Source organism: Sceloporus occidentalis, unplaced genomic scaffold (genome assembly GCF_023333645.1).
Source record: "Sceloporus occidentalis isolate IW3139 unplaced genomic scaffold, rSceOcc1.0.p SCAF_2, whole genome shotgun sequence".
NCBI classification, from domain to species: domain Eukaryota; kingdom Metazoa; phylum Chordata; class Lepidosauria; order Squamata; family Phrynosomatidae; genus Sceloporus; species Sceloporus occidentalis.
The window spans coordinates 47194559-47207626 of NW_028316982.1; positions in this window are offsets into that span (position 1 = coordinate 47194559).

Below are 13068 nucleotides of genomic sequence, written 5' to 3' on the forward strand. Positions count from 1 at the left end.
TATTGGACTCTAATTCCCAACCTTACATGCCCCATGGTCAGGCATGAGGTAGTCCAACATCTGAAGGAGCAAGTTTTTCCCACTCTTGCTTTAAAATCTTTAATATTCTTACAACTTGGGACCCTTCACACTCAAGGAACATTTCCCCATATGATCACAGTAGCCAGCTGATGTCATAGGACATTACTTTATATAAAGTCAGATCATTGTTCTAACCTAACTTAGTGTGGTCTTTCCAACATCGCAGACACAATGCTTTTGGGTGTCCTACCATGGAATGCCAACTTTGAATCTGAGACTTTCCATATGCAACTCATGAGCTCTCCTGACTAGGAGGCTGGAACAGCAATAGCTCAGAGGTTGTTGTTTTTTTCCTCTCTCTCTGTCTAAAACTGGAAACTCTTCCCAGGAGAGTGGAAGAAAGCTATCTCTGCTTTCATTTCAAACAGGGGGAAAGATCTTCCTTTTTAATTAATCCTTTGCTGTACTTGAAATCCTGTTTCCATTGCTAAATCAGCTTTTGATGTTTTTAATGTTACTTTTTATAAAAACCACTGAACATTTGGGGAAACAGTCACTTATTTCATTTATAGTATTCTTTTCTCCTGAAGTTCAAGTCAGCTCACAACAAAACTAAAGGAACAAAACCTGAGATGTACTATTGTTACTATTAAATTAGCATTTTTTTAAAAAAAATCAACAATTAGGCTTAATTACCATGTCCTTAGAAGCCCAACAGTTGCCAAAAGCCTGCCTGAATAGGAGCATCTTTACCTACCAATGAAAAGACAACAGAGAAGAGACTAGACAAGCTTCCTTTAGCAGAGAGTGCCACAGCCTGAGAGCAGACAGAAGGCTTCCTCTCACTTCAGCTGGGTTTCTGAACATGGCAGGATCAAGAGCTGGGTCTAGAAATCACACTGAGAACAGTATAGAAAGCTATAATAATAAAAGTTTCAAGGGTTTGAAATGAAAATATCTGAAACATGGTGTGTATTCTTAGGGGACCCTAGAGCTGTCCCCTTAGAAGTGTTTATTGATTATTATAAAATTTCTCACATATTTGAAGCCTACAGTACTATCTTCAGTTGCTGGTTTTCCTAGCCACCGCATCAGTACCAGTTTAGTATTCAAAGATATAGGCGTGCTAGTGTGTTTCAGTGTAAAAAGATATGGAGGATTCCTGTCGCACCTTAGAAGCAGAACAGGGGAAAACAATTTGAGCATAGGCTTTTGTGGACTCCACTTCATCAGAAGTTGCTAGAAAATTCTTTTTTGCTCATCCTCAAAGGTACTATGGAATTTTTTAATGTCAATGTGTGCTGATACTGGTTGAAGCCAACAGGAAGTAATCTGAGAGGCAAAAGGCTGTCCTCTCTGTCTGTTATGGCACACATGCAAACACAGTGGCATGTTGTGAAACAGCAGTATAAGAATACCCAACAGTGTGTCTGCATGTTTCTTATTTATTCATTAAAATGTTTATATTTCTTCCTACTTCACAGGGTGGCATACAATAAAATCAATTTGAACAGTTTTAAATAATAATAATTTAAAGGCTAAAAGTACATTGATCCAAACAAGACAGGTTATACTTCACTCATACAGCCATCACTTTCTAGTATTTTAATGAAATACAAAAACATTTCCTGGAGGAAGTGATGGGTGAAAGAGGAAAGAAAAAGGAAGCAAGAGAAAATATAGATGTTGTCCAGGGTAGAGGTTGGCTATGATAGTATTAAGTAAAGGTTTAGGCTAAGCTGCATTTTGTCTATGGACCTCAAACTGTTATGAGATGTGAGGAAAGTGAGACATATGCTTCATAACCACCCCCATATATTTCCCCTGTCAGGTAGTGATATCAATGGCTACTTTTGGGGTTCTGTCTCTGAATACCAGTTGCTAGGAAAAAAAACAACAGGAGAGGACTATTGGCCTTGTGTGTTGCTTGTGAACGTCACTTGGGGAACTTGTCACTCTGGGAAGCAGGATGCTGGACTAGACAGGCTTTGATCTGATCTAGCAGTGTTCTTACATTCTTACTAACAAAGAGAAAATGACCTGTTTCATTGGGTATGGATAAGCATTCAAAGCTGGCCTAAATACCCTAAAGGCACCAAACCCCATCTGATCTTGGAAATTAAGTAATGTCAGCCCTAGTTAGTACTTGGGTGGGAGACCGCCAATGAATCTTGGGTGCTGTAATCTATATTTCACAGACAGGAACTGGCAAAATCATCTCTGAGTATTCCTTGTCTTAGAAAACCCTCTGAAATGAATGGGGTCACCATAAGTCAATAGGCAACTTGAAAGCAAATATACACACAAGCATTCAGAAGGCAAAGGGCTTGCAAAACTGGAACAAACGGCACCAGAGGTAGTGATAAACTGTTTTCCATTGAATCTGGTTGTTGTCCACTTGTAGAAAGCCTATATGAGCATGACAAAGCTACCAGAGATTTTGCCAGTCTTACCAGTCTTACCCATATTCCACTGTTACCTCTGACATGTTGATTCATTGGCCTTTCTTGTTCATCTTGCTATTTGCACAATAATCAGTTTTATCCTGGGCAATTTTTTATTTTTATATTTTGCAAGGGGGGGGGGGTCAGTGTGGAAAGCCCTTTTCAGCATGGGGAGAGTGGCTAACATTTTTATTTTTTTTGGGGGGGGGGGCCATAATAGAAGTGCATCTGACAAGATGCTCATCATCACATTGTAGTGCTGTTTTGGCACAGTAACATTTTACATGACAGATAGAGGAGACTTGCATGAATGAATCCTACCCCATGGGAATGGTGGGAGAAATTCGATATAGAGAACGTTTATGAAGTCAGACTGGATGCTCATTTTCTATAAGCAAAACTTCATTCATATGTTTAAATATATTTGAGTTTTCAGACACACATTCTGCTACTTACGTTTTGAAGTATTACACTCCAAGAGCGGTTTTCCTACATAATTTGTAGCTTTTCTTAGCAGGCTGTCTTCTACAGAATCTAAACATGTGTTAACACAAGGCACCTCTCTACTTGTATAAAAAGTGAAAAAAGAACACAGTGATAGACAGAAACAAATCAGCAACCCACTTGAACATAGTATTGGAATATTTGGTATGCTTTGATCTTCAGATACAGATGTGTCTAAGCCAGATCTTCCCATGCTTGAGTTTGTGTAGCCAAGCACCCAAACACAAGACAAATATCTGGATCTCTGAGGTAAATCCAAATGTTATAGAAACGGGGGGGGTGGTGGTGGATGAAGTGAAGATCTCCCACCCACCCCCCAAAAAATCTATAAGGACAATGACACAAAATGTTGACAGACTGATGGGTGCTGACAACTGAAATAGAGAAGGAATGAGTAGTGTGGCAAGAGAGGGAGAAGGGAGGAAGAGAAATGGATATCAAGAGGAAAAAATGAACTTCTACATAAGCTGTGGTCTGGCTCACCTGAGAAGCTATCTCAAAATGTTTTCAAGGTTGGAAGTGAGAGATGTCCATGGTAATTGGAGGAGAAATCAAAAGTTCTAAGACTGAGCATAATGCATCTCTCTCTCTCTCTCTCTCTCTCTCTCTCTCACACACACACACACACACACACACACACGGGAAATGAGTTCAAGGGAGGGTTCAATGGAAATGGGGGAAAACAAAGCAGTGAAGACTTAACATGGTCACAAAATGCTGGCTGACCGTTGCAGAGGATGAGATTAAAATTGTGGGAAAGAAAAGAAGAGCAAGGTTGAAACTCTGAAGAGAAGCATGCCACACGGCACAACATTTTGTAATATGGCCCTGCTTGTTCTTGCCAATATTAATTAAACTAAATGTGGTTATTTCTGACTGCTCTCAAAATGCCACAAGTAAAGACATGTCCTAGTGTGAAATTATAGGACTATTTGTCTTTCTTGTGAATTTTTTAAATTGAGTAAGGACAGGATTGCATCGCATGGGGCCAGATCTGATTTTGGGGGAGATGGTGCTCTTGAGACCTTAGGGGTACAGGCAACATGGATCATGCCCAGCTCAGGGGCCTGGCCTCACCCCCAGTTGGTAAGGAATCTGCACAATGCCTGCAACAAGCGTCTGCAACAAAATGTTTCAGTGTATTCTTTATTTATAAATAGCAGTGTTCCTGTTCAAAGTTCCAAGCAGCCACAGTTCCTGCCAGAATAAGCTGTTCCATTACCATTTTTCTTTTCTGTACCCTCCAACTGTTCTGATATGGAAGGAACTGCCCTTATTAATCCTCTGTCATTCCATTTTTTTTTTTTAGATGCTTTAAAAATGTACCAGTATTTCTATCCTCTTCTCATTTTCTTCCTTTGTCATCAGCTTACTTCAATTGCTGGAACTGAGCTCAAGATGCAAATGTCGTTTGTACTCAGCTCAGCATGCTCATCATGGCACTACCTTTCCCTTGTGGTGGGACTGTGTGCTTCTATAAAGCAAGAGGCTATGCTGAAGGCAGCAGTGCTTTCAGTAGGGTTTCCCATGTCAGACAGGCATTTGCTGAGGAGCCAAACTAACAGCCTTATTGCTCTCTCACTGTAATTCCATGGCATGCAAAAAGCAGGATGGCATTCTTACCTCCCACACCTTCAGTCCCGATCTAGAATTAAAACCCAAAACACTGAAATTTCCTGCCTTCCCTGTTTCTTTTCTGCCAGTTTGTTTTATCATAATGTTTTTCGAGCAACTGTATACTACATAGACATCACATGATGACCAATATGACCAATATAGAAATTTAATAGACTACATAATTGGTAGTAGAAGATAAAGAAGTTCCATTGTCTTTGCAAAAACAAGACCAAGAACAGATTGTGGTGTAGACCATGAACTGGTAATATCAAAAAATATAGCAAAGCAAAAGAAGCACACTAAACCAACCATTGTGCCAAAATACAACCTGAAGAACATCCCCATGGAATTTAAACATGATGTGAAAAAATAGATTTGCACTATTAGGTCTAATTGACTAGGAGCTAGAAGAACTCTGCACTGAAGCCAGGGACACTGTCAAGGAAAAAATACACTATTTGCAGCCAGAAAAAAAAAATGAGTCAATGGATGACAGATGAAACTCTTCAAGCAGTAAAGGACAGACGAGAAACAAAAGTAAAAGGTGACAGAAATAGGGTCCAAACAACTGTTCAGTGGTTTGTGCACAGGGACAAAGAGAAATATTACAACAATCAATGCAGAGAAATGGAAGATGACAACAAAAAAAGAACAAGAGACCTCTTCCACAAGATCCAAGAAATCAAACAGGAATTTAAACTAAGAGTGGTGATGTGCTGCAAATAGCAGAGGAACACATTACATTACAAGTAGAAATACAAAGATGATGAAAACAATACACCGAAAATTATATAAAAGAGCTGAAAGAATGACAGATTAATTCAAAGAAAAACCATTGGAACATGGATGTACAGTTTTAGAAAGTGTTGTGGAAGATGCACTGAAAGAGCTTGGGAGCAATTAATCACATGAATTGGTGGCACACTAGCAGACCTGCTTCAAATCTCAGAGATAGAATCTACTCTGTTTCTAACTATAATCTGTCAACAAATACAGAAAATGAAACAATGTCCCATAGACTGGAAATGCTCAATATGCATTTCATTCCACAAGAAAGGGCACACCAGGGATTCCAGTAACCACTGGACCATTGCATTAAGCTCCCATGGAAATAAAGTGATGTTCAAAATTCTACAAAACTTTTACTTTCTTTCGATTGACAAATGCCAGATGTCCAAGCAGGATTCAGGAAAGGAAAATGCACTAGAGATCATATTGCAAGTACATATCAGATAATGGAGTGTACTGAAGAATTTCAGAAAAAAATCAGCCTGTGCTTTATAGACTAAAGCAAAGCCCTAGATCATATAGTTCATGAAAAGCTATGGATTAGGACTTGGGAGGGCAGCGATGAAAGAATTAGAAGAGTAAAGATATATAATTGAATACTAAAGTTAGGCTTATTCATGCCATTGTATTTCCCATTGCAATGTATGAATGTGAGAGTTGGACAGTTAAGAAAGTTGATAAGAAAATAAACTTATTTGAAATCTAATGCTAGAAAGGAGTTCTACAGATACTGTGGACTGCTAAAAAGACAAATAATGGGTCCAAGAATAGATCAAACTTGAACTCTCCCTAGAAGCCAAGATGACTAAACTGAGGCTATCATCCTTTGGCCATATCATGAGAAGACATGACTCACTAGAAAATAATGCTTGGTAAGGTAGAAAGCAGTAGGAAGAAAGCCATGACTTTGAGTGTGCAAGACTTGAGCAGGGCTGTTGATGACAGGTGACTTGGAAGTCTCTCATTCATGTCACCATAAATCGAAGTCACCTTCACCAGCAATTAACAACAAAGTCAACTAACACAGGTGAGGAGGGGGCAGAATCTTGGCTTTCCCAGGAGGTTTGGGCAAAAGCAAACTGGTGCAGCCTCTGTTAGCTTGTATGTTCCTCCTGACTGATACCTTGTGCCATCTTGACCACACATGATGCTACTTGCCATACATGTGCCAGTCTTCACCCGGAAATGTTGAAGGGCATGCTTTTCCCATGACTACTTCGTCAATGTCCAGTCCCCATTGCACCTGGAAGGGTGGTTTTAAGATTTTATTTTTATGTGTAAGGAGCTTTTATACTTCTGTAATTCTTGGGATCTCCCCCAACATGCTGATGCCTCCCTTTTGTTTCTCAGTATCCCTGTTTTGGCTCCTTGTCTTCCCAGCAGTTGAGCTGGTTATTGGAAGAACTGATGGAAAGCAACTATATGAATTACAGAAAAGGGTAGATTTTCACCATCCCTGCAAGGCTGGCAAAATTAGCTGTTGGATTAAGTTTTTGTTTGGAAGAAAGGAAGGAAGGTACAGCCTTGGTAGTTTCTATTAAGATACCTTCCAGCCTCAAGTGGTGGTTTCTTGCCTGCCAATCTGCCTGCCTTAAACTAGTTTGGATTTCAGTGGCACAGCTTGTGGCAGATGTTGGGAAGAGCAGCTGATGGCTGTAAATGATATATGAATGTAAAGCAGATGGCTTGATTTGGCAACAATCAGATTTTCTGTTCTGGAATTAGTTGCAGGAAAGTGGGGTACCACATTAATTGCTGCTACTGCCTTTAGTTGGTGCAGTGTCTCAAAAGTATAGAGCTGGGGGAAGAAGGTCCATGGAGTCTTTGTTGGTGTAATGTTTTGTTTTTTAAAAAATGAGTGTCCACGGTGGGGTGTTTGTGGTTAGGCACAAACCACTGGGATCAAATAATGAAGTCTTTGTATTATTATGTAACTTCCATTCATTTCAGTGGCGTTTGTGTAGAAGCTCCCAGTAGATTCTGCCTTCTGTCTCTCTAATTTTAATCTAGAAGGAAAATAAAAAAGCAGTACAGGGGGAAGCTTTTGCATGAGTAAACATTTCTGTTTACATGGAACTCTACTCATTCATTCATCTCTTTAAGCAGAGCCCCTGCCAGAAACAGGATCCAAAATCCCATTTTACTGTGTTTGTTTTTAAAGCCATTATTCAGCAACACTACAAACTGGCGGAAAGAGGTAGCATAAAGAGGGTGCTGAGACTTTCCCAAAAGCAGCAGCTGGAGCCGCGTATGTGGCAGTTGCTTTCAGAGACAGTTTTGTTCCACCTCTATTATCCCACTCAGTCCTGCTTGCTGGTATTGTGTGCTGAGAGCCATATGTCCCATCTGCTCTGCACAGACTTTCTATTGGCAAGGAGAGAAGTGGCTTTTTCTGCTTGCCTCTGATTCCCCACCCACGCAGAAATCCAAGCTTTTTGAAACTCCACCTCCCACTTAGCAAAAGCAACATTACCACCAACACAATAGACCTGCTTGATTTTCCTTACCTTGCCTAAGAAAGTCCTATGAAATTCATAGGTTTGCCATAAGTCAACAGGTCACTTGAAGGTGCACACACACACATTTATAGCTGCAAGCTTTGTGAGATTGCTGCTCTTAAAGAGTTATGTTATTGCAAAGTCAAGAATGTATCAGCACCTTCTCTATGTGTTAAAGGTCTTAGGCCAGCAGTTTGGGGGAGATTAGGAACAGTGCATAAATATGACAACTTCATTTCCAAGTTCAATTTACAACAGGATAGTGAATAAAGGTACATTTCCAGAATTAATTTCTGTACAGGAGGTTTGATTCCCCCCCCCCCCCCAAATTTTGAGGTATTGCATTTTCCTAGCCAATTTGAAAAAGTCCTCAAAATGCTACCAGACATCAGATAGACTACACTGATAACTTTTTTCAACAGAAGTTATGCAACACAATCTCATGTGTGTGAGGGCATGTCACATGACATCAGAAGTATGTGATAGGTGTTTTGTTCAAGAGGCTTACTCCCAAATGAATATGTAAAGGATTGCAGCCCTAATCTTCCCTAGACAGGTCTGTAGTATTCTATTATATTTTTTACATATTACACAGCATAAATCCAGGTCTGCCACACCATCAGCCAGTTCTGGCTCTTTGTAATACTTGTATGATAACGGGTTTACAAGAATAACATAATAAATAAGGAGGTTCATTCAGATGACTCCCAAAACAGGTTGGACTTATTCAAACCTAATCAGATTGGTCCAATTTAGTTCCAGGGCAGAATAACAGAGTTGGATGCAATTTGGACAAGTCTGGGAAGCCAGATGTAAAATATAAGTAGGGAAAAGCCTGAAAGGAATGAGGTGATGTGATGCAGGAAAGGGGGGAGCTCTAATGTGCAATCTTGTGTTGTTGTTGTTGTTGTTGTTGTTGTTGTTGTTGTTGTTAATTGCCCTCAAGGCATCCTCCACTCATGGCGACTCCAACCCTCCCCCCCATCCTCCACTATGGTCACCTCCTGCATATTTTTTGTTTTTAGGACTGTTAGTAGGAGATCATTGAAAGAGCTGTTGTGATGGTGTGGACAGTTGTAATTGTCATCTGACTCTGGTCTCCCTGCACCTCTCTCTTTTAATCTCCCAAATATTTGCCTTATTGAGTATCTTCATTTAATCCTGTTTGTCTTTCTTGTGAATTTTTTAAATTGAGTAAGGACAGGATAGTATTGCATGGGGCCAGATCCAATTTTGGGGGAGATGGGGCTCTTGAGACCTTACGTGTATAGGCAACATGGATCATGCTCAACTCAGGGGGGCTGGCCTCACCCCCAGGTGGCAAGGGATCCACACAATGCTTTTTGCTCATATGAAATCCTACTTAAGTTACTCCCAGCAAGTGGGCTAGGACATTGGTGTCAATGGACAATAAATAAGTTGTCTGGTATCTGGGACCAAGCCTATACAGGAGAAATCACTCAAGCCTGTGGCCTTTTTCATTTCCAACATCAGAGTGCATGTGTGTGCCACTGCTAAGCATTATCCCTCCTCTCCTCATTGAGGAGCGGCATCATGGTGCTCCTCTGATGCAGTGCCAAAAGAATGCCATAAAGCTTCAGCGCCATGGCTATTGTGCCCTTTCCAGGGTGCAAAAAGGAACCGCTTTTTGCAGCTCTGTTTTGCACCCTGGAAAGACCAGATTGGGGCTGTGGCGTGCAGTTGCTGTGGCCCCAATCCGGTGCAGCTGGAGGTGGCTGCAGGCTGCCCCTTGGGGTGGTCTGCATAGCCTCCAAATCTCCTTTTATGAGCTTATTAAGTCAGCAAAATCTTCCTCAGATGCCCTTCTTTCTGTCCCACTATCATCTCGGGTTTGTTTGGTGTGAACATTGGAATGGAGCTTTCTGGTGGCTGCTTTCAGACTTTTGAACATCCTCCCTAGAGAGGCCTGAATGAAACCATCCCTGCTTTCTTTTTGCCAGATTTGTGCTGTCAGGCTTTCTTAAACTGATGAGAGTTGAGCTTTTAAATGATGTGCTGTCAGGGTTTGTATATAGTTTTTAATACATTTTAATATTTTTAATATGTAGGTTTTTTTAACCTTTTAAATTGTTTGATTTTTAAACTGTATATCTATGTTTTTGTATTGTTTTTGTCTTCTTGTTGTCTGCCTTCAAGTCTATCATGGGCTATCATGAAAACCCTATCATGGGTTTTTCTTAGCAAGCCTTGTTCAGAGCAGGTTTGTCATTCCCTTTCCCTGAGAGGATGCCCAAGGTCAGCCATTGGTTTCATGACTGAGCTGAAAATCAAACCCTGGTCTCTAGAGTCATAGTCCAACACTCAAACCACTACACCACACTGGCTAATAAAATTTGTGTTGTTTTATATTTGTGGAATCTCTTATATTGGGAAAAAGGTGGGATATAAATAAATAAAGTAATAATCTTCACAATTCTCTAACATGGTTTCTTAGTGTTTCTAGTATATAGTTAGGTGTAAGCAATTTTACATTGCGTGAAAGGTCATATAGGATTCTGGTGCATTTGTCTAGTTCTCTTTATGCAGTTTTGGTCTGCTAAGAAGCACATTCATTTAATTCCTAAAGCACTTATGATTCTGCACATTTAATTCATATTGGGAAGCAAAACAAGCATAATTATGTTATTGTGCATTTGGCTGACCAAACAAGCCACTAAATTTAATTTTCATGTTATCTTCTCATTAGCTAAGCATCATTTACAATTTTAACCATTATTATTATTGCCACGACATTTGAGCAATTATGAGACATTGCTACAAATGGTGAAGGGTCTGGAAACCATGCCCTATGAGGAACGACTTAGGGAGCTAGGGATGTTTAGCCTGGAGAAGAGAAGGTTAAGAGGTGATATGATAGCCCTGTTTAAATACCGAAGCTGGAACAATAGGAGTATATCACACGGAGATTGTTAGAAGTTTTGCAGCTCAGTCCCGATGTGAGTGCAGCTCAAATGATGCGGATTCACGTCATAACATGAATGTGTTATCAGATGAGATTCCTTTCTATGGGAGCTCCTTCTGTGGCGCTTCCGCAGTGATTCCAAAGTGACCTCTCATTTTGGTGAAATCAGGAAAAATGTGAATTCACAGAATTCGCTTTCAAGCTCACTTCAATTTCACTTCGGATTGGTCTGGTGTGGAAGATCACTCCGATGTCGCCCCCCTTGGCCCCCTGCGTCCTGCTCCTTCATCCCCCTCCTCCTCCTTCACCCCTCTGCGACCTATCCCATCATCCCCTGACTGCTCCTGCATCCCAATCCTGGCCCCAGTGACCCCCTGCCAGCCATCCCATCATCCCCTGACTGCTCCTGTTCCTGGGGGGGGGGGAGCAGGGAATAAATAAATAAACATCATGACAAAGATACTATTGTCATTTGAATCCATCACTTGCTTCAAAATGCTATGTATTACAACAACATGAGCCATCAAAGTCATTCCAGTTTGGAGAAGGTGGAGGCAGCAATCTTTTTCATTCCTCCTTATGAGTAAGTGTACTTTAGCTTGGCATCCATTCTTGAGCCCTGCAGGAGCTGCTGCTTTTGTCACCTTATGCAGGCTGTGCAGGGTCTGTGAACTTTATGGTGTTAACTTTTACTCCATTAGGCTGACAGCAGAGTATTTACAGGTAAGGCTCTTTGTTGGATGCATTTGACGTGATCAAAGGATCCAAATGCTCAGGAAGTCATTGAACAATCACCTTACATTTAGTCTTTGAAGGGTTCTAGACCTGGAAGGACTCTGCTACGAAACCCAGACAGGGTCAGCCTGCAAAATGCAATATAAAACCACCCACGTGTCTGGAAAAAAAATGTATGTCAGTCTGAAGCAAGCTGTTAACATATTGGAAACCCTCAGCTAAAATGTTCTTTAAAAGAAAGACTTCCTTGGCACTGTTTATCATTTTATTTCATAAATGCATTAACCCTATATTATTATTACTATTATTACTATTCTGCAATTACATCACAGGAAAGAGAGACATTCCCACATACAAAAATTTAAAATTGAGCTTCTGTATGGAAGTAATTGAAATTTGCTGGTATGTCTTGTCACGTATCATAGTATACCACACATTCAGATACATTTGTATACTGATATCCTCACACAATGTGAGAATACAAACAACTTGAAAAGGTAGCAAATTTTGAAAATACATAGAGAAATATTAGAGAAAATATTCCTTTCAGTTTTATCAGTAGCTATCAAGCCTTTCCAAAATAGTCTTTGGGTTTTTATGTGGCCACCATTGTAATGTATATACATATTTATACAGTATATCCAAAATGGCTTTGTCTGCAATAAAGTAAAACATGTTTATTTTTATTTATTGAATTTATACCCTGCCTTTCTCCCATGGTGAGCCTGAAGGTGGCACGTCCACCACTTTTCAATGCACTCTCCACAAAAAAAGTCCTATCAGGCTCTCCATCTCTTTAACAACTACATAACAAAAGGAAATATCTGAATCCCACTCAAGGGTTCATCCAGAAAGGGGAAAAGTTTCTGGAAGTATCAAAAGTTCCCATATTTTTTTGTTTTGTTTTTATTTTTACCTACATATTCCCAAGTTCACATCCAAACTATTCCTTAAAATATCCTGGGGTTCCCTCCCTTTGCTTCACTTCCATCCTCTTTCTCCCCCTGATTATATGTCATATCTAGATTCATGCAACATTTCAGAAACTGATTTTCCCTAAACACACTGGATGAGAACTAATGTAGCTATGCTTAGAGCTGAGTCTTCATAAGAGATGAGATGATTTGAGTTAGCCATTACCAAATGAAATTCCACTGATTTCAATGTGTTTGTTGTTAGTATGAGTAAGGCATGTCTAGATCCAGACCCTTCAGTGTTTAATAAAATGGGCTTTTAAAAGCCAATCCTGCCCAAGTATGAATGTGTGGGGGGAGTCTACACTGGAGTCAAAGGCAGTAAACAATTTAAGGTGAGAAGCCACAGCACAGAGCCTGGATCCCATCAAGAAGAGGACATCTTTTCACCTGCAAAGCTGTTTATCTGCAAATCCTCATCTATAAAGAACAGCCTGAATCATTCCCACTTCACACAAGTCCTCTGCCATGTGCTTTATCAACATTTCTTCCTCTCATTTCACTTTGTTCAATATCCAATCTAAAGGGCAGTTCAATAAAAAGTGAAAACTAACTCATGACTT